The sequence below is a fragment of the Mus caroli genome, chromosome 5 (assembly GCF_900094665.2).
Source record: "Mus caroli chromosome 5, CAROLI_EIJ_v1.1, whole genome shotgun sequence".
Lineage (NCBI taxonomy): Eukaryota > Metazoa > Chordata > Mammalia > Rodentia > Muridae > Mus > Mus caroli.
Window position 1 is genome coordinate 103,960,937 of NC_034574.1, and position 15,302 is coordinate 103,976,238.

The 15,302-nt window shown below is 45.7% G+C and overlaps 1 protein-coding gene across 3 annotated transcripts in view; it reads left to right on the plus strand.

Moving 5' to 3' along the window:
- Ttc28 (tetratricopeptide repeat domain 28) overlaps window positions 1–15,302 on the plus strand; it is a 413,454-nt gene that overhangs the window by 153,610 nt on the left and 244,542 nt on the right. The gene's annotated exons all lie outside the window — the stretch shown is intronic.

Here is a 15,302-nt window from a genome sequence, read left to right on the forward strand (position 1 = left end):
GCTTCATGATGCCAGGTATTGTTCAGCTTGTGCTCTGCTGTCCCTGCCCACGAGGCAAGGACTGGAAAAGAGACATAAAGCTAACATTTGAAAGTATAGCAGAAACAGGCAGACGCCAACCGGCAGAGTTGGGTGAGTCTTTCTGTAGAAAATGGGGTCCCAGCTGGGCTTTGAAAGACTGGGAGAGCTTGGCAGGCATGCTGGAGGGGGAAGTAGTTTTGGCAGAAACGGAGCATAGAACAGAAATAGTAAAATGTAGAATGTGATCAGAAACAGGGAGTAGAACTGTGGATGGAATTAAGACTGCACAGAGGCAACGGGATAGAGGTAATTAGTGAAAGACACAGCCCAGCAAGGGGTTGGATACAAATCACAGAACTCTTTGAAAGCCAAACTAAAGGTCCAGTGAGATGGGTCATTTGGGAAAGGTGCTCGCTGCCAAGGTGGCGTCCTGAGTTTGATGGCCAAGGATTCACACAGTGGAAGGAGAGAACTGACCCCTGAAAGTTGCCCTCTGACCTCCACATGCATGTCATGTTATACCCCCCCCCATGTATGTACGTCTGCATACACAAATCCCAATTCATGCAAGTAAAAATAAAAAAAGAAAATAGGACTAAAGGACTTGATTTGCTCTCAGTAGAGTGATAAGCCAGTTAGAGTTGTAAAGGAGGGGTGGCCTAATCAGAGTTTGGAAAGGTGCAAAACCTTTGACATGGGTGACTACATGTATAACTCAGTTATACATATGGCTGACCTGTATTATTTCCCACACTAGTCCTGAAAGCATTGTATGGTTAGCATTTGAAACCATACAATGTTTCTCTGTACCTTTTGTTCAATCTTGCTCTGAACCTAAAACTCTTTTTAAAATTGTATCTACTGAGTTGGTCATAGTGATCCACCTTTTGAGGCTGAGGCAGGAAGATGACATGTCTGAGGCCAACCAGGGCTACATAGTGAAACCCTGTCTCAAAATCAGAACCAAACAAAACTAAAGAAAAAAAAAAAAAGACCAGATTATCAATTAAGGCCAGAAGAAAAGCCAGGAGACTAGATGGGACGTTCCTGTAATCCCAGCACGTGTGAGATGGAGGACGAGGGTGGTGAGCTTAGCAACACTCCTGCATACACAGCCAGTTCCTGGACAGCCCAGGCAACTGAGGTCATGTCTGAGCACAAAGCCAGAGCCACCTACCCGCTACTGTCTCCACTTACACAAGAGCAAGCCTTCTGCATCTTCTTAGCTCCATTGTACAAAGATGGGACAGAGCAAGGGCCACAGGGCGGCCGAGAGAGACAGTGGATATCAAGGGCCTTGTGGGGAGTGGGGAGATGTAAAGTGTATGGATATAGGCAGAGAGTCTAGAGACTCATGGCACAGAAGCAGCAGAGGTGCCCAGGTGGGACCCAGGCAACCTGCCTTGTTCCCATATGTAAGCTGCACTTGCCGTCTGCCTGCCACACTAAGGCAGTGCAGAGTCAGCCCTGAGAAGATCAAAGTCCCAGCTTCCGTGTAACTTAGCTTCTACTGAGAGAAAGAACAAATGTGCGTCCTAGGTGCTGTGGAACTCTTGTCACTAGAGCATGGCATGCCATGGCTGCCTTGAAAGCAGCGTAGCTGTGATCATCTGCGCGAGACCCTCTGGGATTAGCTTCACTAGCATTCTCTTGTGCAAGGAGAGGAGGGCCTGTCTCTGTCTGTCTGTCCATCTCTCTCTCTCTGTGTGAGTGTGTGCACGTCAGGGTGGGAAGGCCACTCTTCATGGTTGTGTTGGTGTTGTAAATTGGTTGTTCTCCTGTAAGTAACCCTTCACCTGTCTTCCTGTGAGCAACTCCAAAGAACTGCATTGCTGTGCCAAGTTAGACTTGAGCTAGATGCTGTGTGGAGAATGTGCCTAGTGTGTGAAGGCTGCATCCCAGGAGACCATTGAAAGGTCCATGTTATCTGAGTGAGAGATGACAGCATAGTCCAAGGTGGTTAGGGAGTGCTAGGATATGTTTGTTTGTTTGTTTGTTTTCTGAGAGCAGAACTAAGTGAAGTTTTGGAAGGATTCAACAGGTTCTTAACAGAAAGTGGGATTCAGATATTTGGCCTGAGTATCTAGTGGATTAGAGAAAGAGAATATAGACAGAGAAGATTTGTGGAGAAGGTAGCTGGAATTAATGGTTTATTTTTTATGACTGTTAAGCATCTCAGTAGTTATTTGAGTGCGTACATAGAATTCAGTGGAGCAATGCATTCAGAGTTAGGCTGTGGCTGTGGCCAGTTACTCTGAACAGGTCGAGCTGGGAGGAAGGATGTGGGCAGAGGCAATAGGTGAAGGAGTCACTCATCCTCCTTGATACGGTTCTCATCAAAGAAGGCGCATGAGGTCTGCTCACCAGATCTTCCTTAGTCCATCGTCAAACAACGGATGAAGATGAATGAGAGGAGCCAGTGAAGGGATGAAGGAGCGCACCCCCGCACACCCGTACGTCTGAGTCCTTAACTACTGTCTGCCCTGTGTGGGGCCTGACATGCTTTGTTACGGGGACAGCATGGGACCTTGAGACCCAACAGAGCTGAGGATTGGCTCAATCAAGCAAGACTGAGAATGGAGCTGGTGTCACGCTGCCGTCTGTAACCATGCTCAGATCTGTCATCCTGAAGGTAGATCATGGACATGGGAGACAGAGACTGAAGAGATGGCCCAGTGGTTCAGGGTGTGTCCTGCTCTTTCAGAGGACCCTCATGTGGATCCTGGTGCCCATGTGAACAGCTCACAACCACCTGTAACTGAAGCTCTGGAGGCGGGGCGGGGCGGAGGGAGGACTCAACACCTCTGGCCTCCAGGGACATCTGTCCTGTAAACTCCCCCACATGGACTATACCCAGGCACATGATTATATAAAGGAAAGAAAGGAAAAGTAGTGGCTAAGAAATCACAACTCTTTGCCTTTTGAGATTCTGCTACTCCAGGCATATGTTCTTAGGGGGATAAGTTATTATGGATGGATTTTCACTTTTGTAATTATAAAATGGTTATTGTCCAAGCTTAACGTCCTCTTCATTGGTGGACAGTAGCTCCATTTGTCGAAACCCTATAGATCGGGGACTCTCTTGGGTTGTTTCTTTGGATTCTCAGTCCATTCGTTAGTCGAGGTCGTGACTGGAAGCATTTGCCCAGGACTGCTCACTAAGTCAGGACCTCCAATAGTACAGTCCACTGATAATCCGCCAGAGTCAGGTCTACTCTACAGATGACTGGCACATTTGTGAGAAGCAGCTCTGGGGTTGAGGAAGGGAGATGATGTGGAGAAGGACTCTGGCCAAGTCTGTTAGAGAGCAGTAAGACACTCAATGGCTGTCATCGCTACACCACTGCTGTTTGCAACCTCAGTGAAAGTGCATGAAACTGATGTTGAGCCTTGGTTATCTGGATGGTAGTTCGATATTTGTCTGTGATGGCTAGGATCATACCAGCAGTCCTCTCTTGCTGATCCACTAACGAGGTTCATGCTGTTCATTACAATGGAGCGATTACGTCCTGCTATTGGGCCTGGGCTGTGTCTGCAATGCCTGTCTTTTAGTTGGAAGTCTGAATGCTGGCTATCCAGTGCCTTCTCTTTTGTTCTTTAGCCAAATCTCAAAGAACAGGCACTTTCTCTCCTGTGCCTCCCGTAAGGACATTGCTAATGAGTCTGAGAGTAAATTGAGGAATACTTTGACTAGTTTTTAATCTAATCTCTCAGGACATCAGAGAAATATATGTTTGGAAATATAAACAAGACAATTTTTTATGGAAAATAGCCTATAAATCTTGCCATTTTCTTTGGCAGGACAGTATTAACATCTGGTTAGCAAACTGTGGTACCCTTAAGAGAATTGGAGTTGGTCCAGTTTCCAATAAAATATTGGATTAAGTGACTTCGCTTGAGTTTTTATTATTTTCAAGTACATTTTTAAGCCTCTCTTCTCCCTGTAATTTGCAGTCCACGTTTCCTCATAAGCTGTGATTTTCATAAGATGAATCACTCTCTATACCAACATGTGCAGGCCACCACAGAAACAACCTCAGAGCCGAAACGCCAGGTTGCTGACCGGCTGCAGACCGGGAGGCTCCATCTCCTAAGAGGCAGACGTTTTCTGGAGTCTTCTGGTTGAGGGGGAGGGGCCTGGTATCCTTGAGTACTGGTGTAGTACCAGTGACTTGATGTGTCTGATGTACCTCAGCCCCAAGGCAGCCTCTGGTCGGCTCATTAAGTCTGAAGCACAGCAGATGTCATGCTCTGTATCAGAGTGGTCAAGACTAGCAGATACAGAGGACCTGTGAGTTACCTCATTCCTGGCCAGTAGTGAAGCTGGGAACACAACCTCAATTACACATTCCTTTTAAAAACCTTCAATGCTTCTATTAATTATTCCTTACTTACATTATACAATGTATTTTAATCATATTCAGTCGAGCTCCCCCAGGTCTCCTCCCACCTCCCTGACCTGCCGATTTCCTCATTTAAGACCACATTTTGCTGTGCTGTGTGTACCTTACTTATACATGTGTTCTCCTTACACTTAAGTGTGGTCAGGTGCTCTTGACCACTGAGCCGCTCTCTGGCCCAGTCCATTTCTTTGTATTTCTTATCACCCGCCAAGTCTAATCTGTGCTGATTGGGTACTCATGGCTATGTGGCCATTCCTGGAGTGTGGTTGACCTACCAGGAGTCAGTGACAACTGACTCTGCTTTCCCCAGGAGCTGCCACAGTTCCACCACGAGCCTCTCCCCATCCCACACTAGAATGCTGTGATGGTTTGTACATGCTCAGCCCAGGGAGTGGCACTATTAGAAGGTGCGACCCTGTTGAAGTAGGTGTGGCCTTGTTGCAGTAGATGTGTCACTGTGCGTGTGGGCTTTAAGACCCTCACCCTAGCTGCCTGGAAGTCAGTCTTCTGCTTGTAGCCTTCAGATGAAGATGTAGAACTCTCAGCTCCTTCTGCCTAGACACTGCCACGTTCCTGCTTTGATGATACTGGACCAAACCTCTGAACCTGTAAGCCAGCCCCAATTAAATGTTGTCCTTGGAAGAGTTGGCTTGGTCATGGTGTCTGCTCATAGCAGTAAAACTCTAACTAAGACAAATGCTGACTGGCTGGGTCATGTGCAGGCAACCACAGTGCCATGAGCTCGTGTGTGAGGCCATCCTGTCATTCCCAGAAGACGCTGTCATCTCTGGTCCTCCCTGACCTTGTGCTTTACAGTCTCCTTCCCCCGACCCTCCCCCACAGTGACCCCTGAGCCTGGGAGGGGAAGAGCATAACCATCCCACTTATGACTGAGCACTCCTCAGACACAGATTCTCTGCACTCTGATCAGCAGTGAGGGTGTATGTGTGTGTGTGGTGTGTGTGTGTGTGTATGTGTGTACTACCGTCCTCAGCATGAAGAAACTTCTCCGATGAGGTCCAGGAGCTGTACTTGTCTGTGCAGAGACACACATGGAGCAGTTTAGAGAGCAACTGGATACCACATTCATTTAGCAGAATATCAGTGGTAAATTCTCCCCTTTGGCCTGTGAGCTCCCTCACCATATGGTCTTGGCTAGATTTATACTACCAGACACGCGTTTCCTGTTGATTAGGTCTTAAATCCAATTGGAAAGCTGTTGGTTGCCTCCATAACATTCATGCCACGATTGTGCTCTTACGAAAACCCTGCCACACCCACCACTAACTACTAAAGTTTCACCTATTCCACTGGGTCTCCCTATATTGGTTTTGAGAATATGATGGTATCACCTAGAAAAACTTGGTTGACTTATTTTCAAATCCAGTCTTCTTACCCACCATCCTTTTCCCTGCTGTTGTAAGTCCAGTACAAGTATATGCCCAAGACCAAGGTGAATACTGTCTTATCCTGTCTGAGTTTGCAGTTGGGTGAGTCAACCAGAAAGGAGAGACACTTCCCAGGGGAGGGTTGTCGAGAGCATAACCTTTCTCACTGGTCAACTGGAGGAGCTGGGACTAGTGTGTTCAGCTGTAAAGATGGCATGACGGTGCATTCTTATGTTGGAGAAGAGGATTCACGGGACTGTAGGGTAGCTAGTGGGTAGAGTATTTCCAGAAGTACCTGCTGAGCAGGGTTGTGCTTGCTCCTTGTTCCATACAACTATAGTCCTGGTTGACATGTGCAAAGTGGAGAATCAAATGCTGTCTGTCATCTTGTGGACAGGGATGGTGGACACAAAGCACCCGTGCTTGACACTCTTGTGTGGTTGGATTTGAGGAAGATTTATTACTGTCACATACGCTACAACTTTGGAGAGGAGGGATTGTTTTTTTTTTTTTTTATTTTGTTTTATGTAGGCCATGAACTTGAGGCCCTTCCAAGAGTGTGGCCTGGACTCACTATTTCTGTATTCTGTTGTTTAAATAAAACAAGATGGAGTTGTTCCTCTCCCACGAGTGACCTCTGAACTGTGCTCATCTTGGAGTTTATTTACCTGTATTGATAGTGGGGCCTTTTCACTTAGAAATATCAGTGAAACTACAAAAAACTGCAGAGAAACTACAAAACACCACAGCAGAGTCCTGATACCCAGACCCAGCTGGCTCCAGGGCTTGCGTTTATGAATAGGGGAAGTGCAGTTGACATCCAGTTAATGCAGACTCTGTGACTTTGCCACTCATGGCCACATCAATGCTAAAGGAAGGCCCCAGGAGTCTGTGTTCTGTGTCATCTCGGCTGCATATGTTTCAGGAAGGCCCTGGGAGCCTTCCATGGCATGGCTGTGTCTCCTAATGGCAGTGAGCCTTGCCTTTCCCGTGTCAGACTTTAACACTTTTTGTAGTGAAAGTCTCCTGAGCTGAGTTCTTTCATGCCTGGCATGTCTTGTGCATGCATGCACACATACACACAGAGAATAAATGAACACTTAAAGGCAGATGCCTAGGACTAACACCCTAGGTCATCCTGCTACCTCCAAATGTTCTCTACCCTGACACATGTGTGGCCACCCTCCCAGGTTATTCACACACACTTGGATCACATTATGTACACACTTAAAGAAGCTGGTCGGATGTGTGACTTGGGTACTATCTGTTCACTGATTTTTTTTTTCTCATGTATACTTTCCTGTTCTTTTTCTCCTTAAGGCTCAACCGCAGGTCTTCAGGTTTGCTAGACATTACTCCTCATTCTGATTCAGGTCTACTGGAGGTTACTCCTGCTGATTTTCTGTTGAAAAGTGTTTTTCACTTTCAATTGCTTCTGCCAGTGTGTCTCTGGATTTACCAACCTTCAGTTTGGAATTTCCTGGTTATCCAGACCTCTCTTCCCTTCCTGTGGGACATTGTGGTTTTTGTTTCTAGACCTTTAATTTGTGTCTTTAAAAGGTACTTTCCAATCCTCTCTTCCTCTCAAGCTTCCCTGTATTCGGAGGCCTGACTGTAACCTCTCTTTATATGTAATCTTTGTGCTGCCCTGTGCTTCCCCTTGGTTTATACTCGCTGTGTTGCTTGCACAGATGATGTTTGACTTTCTGGTATGCTCTGTGTTTTTGTATTTAAGAAATGCCTTTAGACTGTTAAGTTATGTGGAGATGGCTTGCTTTATCTGACCCTTGCTTTCAGTCTGTCAGAGTGAGACTAGAGCATCCCTGGATGCAGGTGGATTTTGCTCACTGCTGAGGCAGTGACTGCTGGGCCAGCTGGGCCCTTCTGGGATTTTTCCTTGGTGGCTTGTGAGCTCTGTGGGTTATGAGCTGTCTAGGGTTCACTGCTCATATCCTCTTAACCTGTGTTAGCCTGAAAATGCTCCTCTTGCTTGCTCTGGGGCTCTTTCCCCGCTGCAGGGACGTTTTCTTAGGATGTTTCTCCACTGAAGGTGCAGGGTGACAGCAGGAGTCTCCTTCTCCAGGTGCAGCCATCTTCCTTTCCAGGCTCCTGTAGTGAATGAAGGTTACACTTTGCTCCATCTTGTCACTCTGCCTCTGGAGTCTTTCAGGTTCCCATTTTAGAGCTGGGCAGGTGTGGGCTTCTATATTCTCTCCATCACAGGGGGCTGCTGATCTCATTACCTAGTGTCTTAAAAATGCTCAGCATCATGTAGATGGTTTTCTCCAGGGCATTTTGTTGTTTTAAGTCATTAGGTAGGCCATCTTTTTTCTTACTCCATTTTGGCCAAAGTGGATTTTAAAAAAGTAATTCAATCTCCCCGAATTCTGACTCACTCACATGGAAACAAAGACAGGACAATGGGTTTGTGAAGACCGAGTAAGATGGCATCAGTTCTGTTCCTATAACATATGGAATGTGAGGTGCCAGTTAGTGGCTGTGGTCACATGACAAGGGGTGTGAAGGGAGCCGGTGCCTTTGTTCTGATTCCGTTTTCTCATGATACAAAAGCAAGAGCTACATTCTAGGGGTACCCCTCCACCCCTTCCCATGCTTGCTTATTTTTAGCCAGGTTACAACATCATTCCAGGTATTCTAAATATCTAAATAATATAGGCTATAAGATTGTTCTAAGTCTGAACCGTTTAACTCTGGCACTCAGCCCTGGGGTGAAGTCTGTCTCCATCTGCCTACTTGTCACTTTGTGGATTAGGCAGCCCTACAAGGCAGGCCTTTGGGAGACATAAACCAATGGACACACTACCCATCACAAGGAGGGGCCTTCATAAATAGCAGCAAAGTTCACCCCAGAGATCTGAAACTGAAATGACTACCTCTGACTCCTGACCTCCCAGGCACCACTTGTATGTTTGTGGCCTTGTCTTCCCCCGAACCCCTTTCTGAGACCTATATAGATCATACTTGTTATATAGACCAGGCTGGCCTTGAGCTCACAGAAGTCCTGCCTCTGTTGCATGAATGCTGCAGTTAAATGTGTGCCCTATTTTGCCCAGCCACCGCCTTCTTCCTCCTCTTTCTCCTCTTCTTCTAGGCTTATTTATTTATTTTATGTCTATGAGTGTTTTTCATGCATGTATGTTTGCATACCAATGTGTGTGCCAGTGCCCTGTCAGAAGGGGGCATCTGATCTCTTGGGACTATAGTTGTAGATGCTTGGAAACTGACATGTGGGGGCTGGGAATTTATAGTGCTCTTGGCTGCTGAACCACCTCACCAGCCTGTGGCTGAGTCTTTTAATATATACTTTCATACTGTGTGTGTGCGCGCGTGTGTGTGTATCCCCCACCACAATCTATTTGCACACATTTTCCTTATTTGAGGCCTGAGTCTCTGTCTCTGTTTCATAATGAGAAAACTGAGACCCAGGGACAGTAAGCAGTGACCTAGGGATCCAGTAAAGGACCCAGCCCAGAGAGCAGTGTAAGAGCTCGGGTGCGATGGTGTGCGCCTCAGAGGCACTTTGGAAGCTGAGCTGAGCTCAGGAGCTAGACACTGATCTGGAAACAGAGTGAGACCTTTCTTACCCCTAACCATAAAACCACCCTTGACATTGTCCATGTTGCTTCCTAGTGAGACACTTCACTGCAGGTCGCTCACCCACAATGGATTCCGTCTCCTCTCAGGGCCAGGGCGTGGGCCACCATACTGCTTTTACTTCATCTGTTGGCCAACACTCAGTGTTTGCACATTATGAAAGAAATTCACAGTATCTAGGAAGAGAAAAAACATGACTTATATTCAGAAGTTTACTTCTTCAGGTTGAATGTGATTATTGAATAACAAATCCAGATTTGCTAAAGCCAATCCTATAATGGCAACTCTTTCTGTACAGTGTAAGCATGTAACTGTGTTCTCGGATTTTAATTTTCAGAGCAGATATCTTCTTGGTGGCTACTACTAGTATTATTTTCTTTTCAGGCTAAAGCTTTTCCAGAATTACATCAAATGGAGCTGCTGTTCGCCAATTTCATGGAAGTTGTAATAATTCCTTTAGTAGGTTCTATTTATAGATCAAATGTCTGACTAAATATAATTACTTACAGCTAAATCCGATCAAAGCAATAAGCTCAGAATAATTTATATGGAATTTAAAACAAAGGAGGGAGGCAGGGCTTGCAGGGAAGGGCGTTCTCAGTTGTTTCTCTAGGAAAAAAAAATGGCTGTTTTTCCAAGCCATTGTCTATATTTGTTTTTAAAAATCATAACAAAACAAAACAAAACAAGTACCCAGCCTTTATCTCATCAGAGTGTCCCTGAAGGAAGCAGTCTTCTCCTCAGATTTAAGCTGGTAATTATCAGGGTTTATGCATGGTAACTGATAAATTACATTTTTGTTGACTTTCTTGGCATTAGAGCAGTTGTGTTCTCTGAAGGGTTCCGTTCCTGTCCTGACCGGTTCCTCTTTTGTTTGTGGGGATCCCGGGGAAGAGAAGCACCCATCACTGTCTGCGCAGGTTTCCTTCAGGTCCCTGGAGACCTCTGGGAAGTTAATTACTAGTATCATTTATCCCCTCAGCTAGAGTTGGGGGCGTCACAACTACCTATCAAACAAGCTTCCATCCCTCTAGTGACAGGTCTGCAGCCTTGCTGTCACCCAAATGCCCCCAGTTAGGTGTGCTCTCCTTGCTTCTTAAGTTTGAAAGGGATCGAGGTTCCCTGGCTGTGGTTTCTGGCAGTGCCATGTCTGGAGCCAGGCAGAGGTGGTTCCTCCCCCTGCCGCCTGGTGGGGGTCGATGGCTGCTCTGTCCCCCCCCCCCCGCCCCCATCCTCTGCTCTCTGGACCTTTCCTTTCTGCTTTTGTTGTTCATGATTCTGTCGTCTTCCCTTCCTTTTGCTGTTTCCCCACCTTTACCTCCCCCCTCCCTCTCCCTCTCTGCTAACCTGTTTAGTTGGCTTTCTGTCTCTATAGCATCAGAGATCTATAAAGAAAGAGGTCTTTCTGTTGACAGTTGTAAGAGCTCTAGGATGCGACTTGGGGGTCTGTGCTGCTCTGTGCCTGTGGGGAAGGAGAGGGAAGGTAGGTCCTTGTTGCACACATTGCACTTGAGAGAGAATAAATGAAAGCCTTGTGGTAAGAGCAGTTCTAAGAGGAAGACACAAACCTGAAGGACCACGCCCCTCTGTCTCTCTCATACAAAGTCTACTCACGGACAGCATGTATGATGTGGGTGAGTTGTTACTTTGAATATTTGCTTACTAACGTGGGACCAAAGCATAGCACAGAGAGAGATGAAGACCAGAGAGGACTGTCGACTGTTAACAACGTCAACAGTGCAATCCCATCCGAGTCTGTAGTTGCAGTTCTCCCTGCTCTCTGAGGAACAACACTGAGGAGTTGGGCAGTTGTCTACATTTTCATTCACCTTTGTCATGGAGAGATGGTGGTTCCCTCAAGCATCTGCCAGGCTGGCTTGACCATTACAGGATGCTTGGGTGATAATTCAGAATCCATTAGTATTAAAGTCACCCTCCTGATTTAATTATGGCCCTTAAAGGAGCAGTACTTCTACGTGACCAAAGATTTAAGCTTGATAAGGTTCAGACTGGCCAGCTATTTGAACTAGTTTTTTAAACACAGCCATTAAGTTCTTCATCTATAAAATAAGAGAATTTTGTTTTCTAAGCCCCCTCCCTTTGTCTGTGACTTTATGTTTTTATCCTTTAGATAAGGAACATTTCACAAATCGCCACTTGGGGACTCAAGAATTTTGTTCAAATTCTTGTTTGTAGCAATTCCCCATCAATATATGAATTTTTTCTCCACTGAATGGAGCTTTATATCTTCTGGGTTTAATCTGAAGATCAATCAGTGCATAATAATAACTCTTCAATTACCCATCTAATAGAGATGAGGAACTGTTTAAACAAAGTATCCCTTCATTCATTCTGGAATCTACTGCAGCAGTTTCCTCCCACTGACTATCCTCAGATCAGAGTCTGACACTGCCACCAGCCACCCTCCATGCCGCGCCTGACTACAGTCTGCGGCTTTGTAGGCAGAGCAACTGTGGGTCAAGTGAGCTGCGCGATGGGCTTGATTTGGTAAAGAAGAAGCGAGGGTGCTGGGTGGGAAGGCGACAAGATCCTCGCTTGCTAGGTTGTTGGGTCAGCCGTTCTGCACTGTGAATGAGCTTGGACTTAGTAACTCAGAATATGGCATTGACATGTTTTCTACTAACTTAGTCATTGAGTTTCTGAGATGAGCCCTTCCCTTTCTTCAGGCAAGCCTCTGCAAGTATGAGGTCATGCAGAGTGACTTGGGGCGAGATGCTGAGTCTTTCTAAGGTGTATTGTATTTATAGTTTTATAAATAAGGTGGCTGGGACAGAGAGACTGGCTGCTCTTGCCGAGGGTCCTAGTTCAATTTCCAGCACCCACATGGAGACTCAAAACTGTCTATAGCTCCATTTCCAGGGTGTCCAATGCCCTCCTCTGACCTCAGTGAGCACTAGGGACACACATGATACAGAAACATACATGCAGGCAAAACAGTCACATACCACATACACAGGGTATAAATAATATTTAAAAATAAGATGAGGCTCATTGAACTAAGATACCCAGCATTGACCTCTGGTGTCCACATTTGTAGTGGACATTAGCAGGTACACAACACCCCAGATATAAGCGTACACCCAAAAATAAGTACAGTGATTTGAGATATATACTCAGTCTATACTCAGTCATTATATCACAGTGAAAGTTTAGAGAGGTGGGCTGTGTAAGACTGGGCAGGACACAGAATTACATGTATGTAAAATGTTCATTTATCTCTCAAGATGGGTGTATCTTGCGTTAAAAAAATGCATTATACAGAAAGTCAGGTTTCAACTGCAGAGACTCTAATGAGAGATCAGTTTGTAGAGGTCTGAGCAGAATCAGGAGGCTGACAGAATGGTGAGCCCTGGAGACAGCATGACTGGGGAGCTGGAGATAGAGCGCCTGAGGAGAGGCTTCTCCTCTGGTTGTCTTATGGCAGGAGCTGAGGTGGGAGAGAACAGTCAGGCATCAGCAGGACAGGGAGCACCTCCCTCCCAGCAGCGGGGAGGAGGGTTGCGTTATCAGTCCATAAAGGGAGCTGGTATGGCAGAGTGTGGATGGCACTTAGCACTTAGCGTGGTCACCACAGAAAGGACAGCTGTCAATTAACAGTAAATTCAACTTCCAAACAGAGTAAAGTACACCCCTGAATATACATGAATCCTTCTATTCTTGTGCATGAGAATTTATTCTGCAAGCACTTCACAGATAATGATTTCCACTCCGCCTTCCGCATCCCTTCAGGAGACAGAGTTGTATATAATTGCTAAAAGCCGAGCCTAGCTCCAGAGATTTGTTTCCTTCTGTAAACCCTCATTTTATTCAAAAAAGGGAGATGTGCTAGTGGTGTTGACATTTCCTTTAAAGCTGATGAAAGATATTTTAAATTAAGCATGAATCTTTGAAGACCTCCATAGCTCATTTTTAAAACATGACCCATTCTCTGAAGTGTGTGAACTGTGAGAAAGGAGTCTCTCTGTGTAAGCACTTGGTGTTTTCTTTTGAACGATCCATTACTAATGTAATTATCGGACTTGTTACAACTGATCACACAGAGGACGATCCTTTTCTGTACATTTCTGCAATCCACGTATCTCTGATATGACATGGGTCCCCATCTGCGCACTGCCTCGCCTTTATTGGTAAGCCACCAGAGTCTTCATCCCTAAGCAAGAATTCTGTGTGAGGAACACACACACATGCACACATGCACGCACACACACACACACGTAGCCCTGCCATAACTCTTAATGTACTTGTGAGTCCTAAAGATTCAGCCTTTGTGTTCAAGCTCCCAGACCCTGTGAGGAAGCATGGAAGGGCGTTTGTTTATTGTCTCTGGAGACATCAGGGGTTCCTCTCCAGACCAGAGAATCACTTTTGCAAGGTGCTCTCTCAGCTCTTGCCACAAGATGTTTGTTTATTGCGCTGCTTGATCCTGGGCACTAACAAGCAAAAGGAGACAGTGCAAAGGGGATGCAAGTTGAGTTACCAAAGGGACATTTGCAGGTTCGCTGAGCAGCCACCCAGTTCTCTTTACAGTTTAACACCATAAGGTGAGAAAGTGACCTCAAGGGCAGGGCTTATTCTAGACTACAGGTGTCTCTGCAGAACTTCCTGGAATCTTCCTGACAGGTTGGAGGGTATTTATTCTGTCAGTGTATTTTGTAGAGTCTCAAAATACACGCTGTTCAACCTTTTCAAGTAAGTCTTTATGTTCCCTTCAATGTCTTTGCACACCCTCTCAGCACTGCCCACCGCTCTATTGGTTTAAACACTTGTCCTTCCAGACAGAGAAGTCACACACCACAGTGTGTGCTCTCGACTCCAGTGTGACTTCACGCAAATATTGTAGCATCGTGTTTCCACAACAGCACAGAAACATTCTTTGTAGTGTTGTAACATTACAGTAAAACAAAAACAAATGGTGGGTGGGTGGGTGTGAAGAGCAGCGTGTCTGCAGAGACTGGTTGACTAACTAGAATTTCAGTACTGCACAGAGATTGGAATGTTGCAGGTCCAGAGACTGAGTACCTATCTCAGACTGGGTCTAGCCTCTGGAACAACCATTTCTTGTCCTCCTCTGTGTTGGAACTAACATCTTGTGACCTCCAGGTAGAAACCTCTCTGGTGTGTGGAGGTAGATTTGAGCCTTTGTGTTCTCCGTGTGGCTTTTCTCCACTAGGGCATCCCCCTCAGTTAAGTCCAAGCAAATTCTCCCAAGAAGCTTGCTTTTCCCTGGGTAAACCGGTCCCTTTTGGAGTTGCCATCCCACGGCAGAGATCTGTTGAGTGTTTGTTACTTTGATTGTGATTCTTTTTGTACATCTGTCTTTCCTAACTGCTGTTATCTATGAAGATCAGAATCAATCATGTTTACATCCATTCACTAGAACTCTCAAAGTAAGGAAATGCTGAGAGAGAGGTTGTGGGAAGAAGAGAGGCTGTACAAGTAGACATTTAAAAAGCTGTTGCTAGGAAATGCACTTTGTTTAGATTTGAATGCTCTCATGAGCTTAAAGTAACCTCACAGGATCTTGACCTGTGTACAGGATCTTTGTGTGTTTACAGGATCTTCACATGTTTGTTTACAGGATCTTGACGTGTGTACAGGATCTTTGTGTGTTTATAGAGCTCTTGGCTGACGTTTTGACACTGTTTCTTTGGATAGTTCAGTGCTGTTAGTAAATGGCATGGGAAACAGATCCAGTACTTAAGAAAGGTGTGTTGAGAGTAGGATTTCAACACACAGAGCCCACAGTTGTCACTGGACAGTTAGGACTCAGAAAGTCCCTCTATCCAGGAATGAGCTGGACTGTAGAAGGATTTCTGGCAGTTAGATAAAAGTCAGCATTCCTCAGGAACTTGTG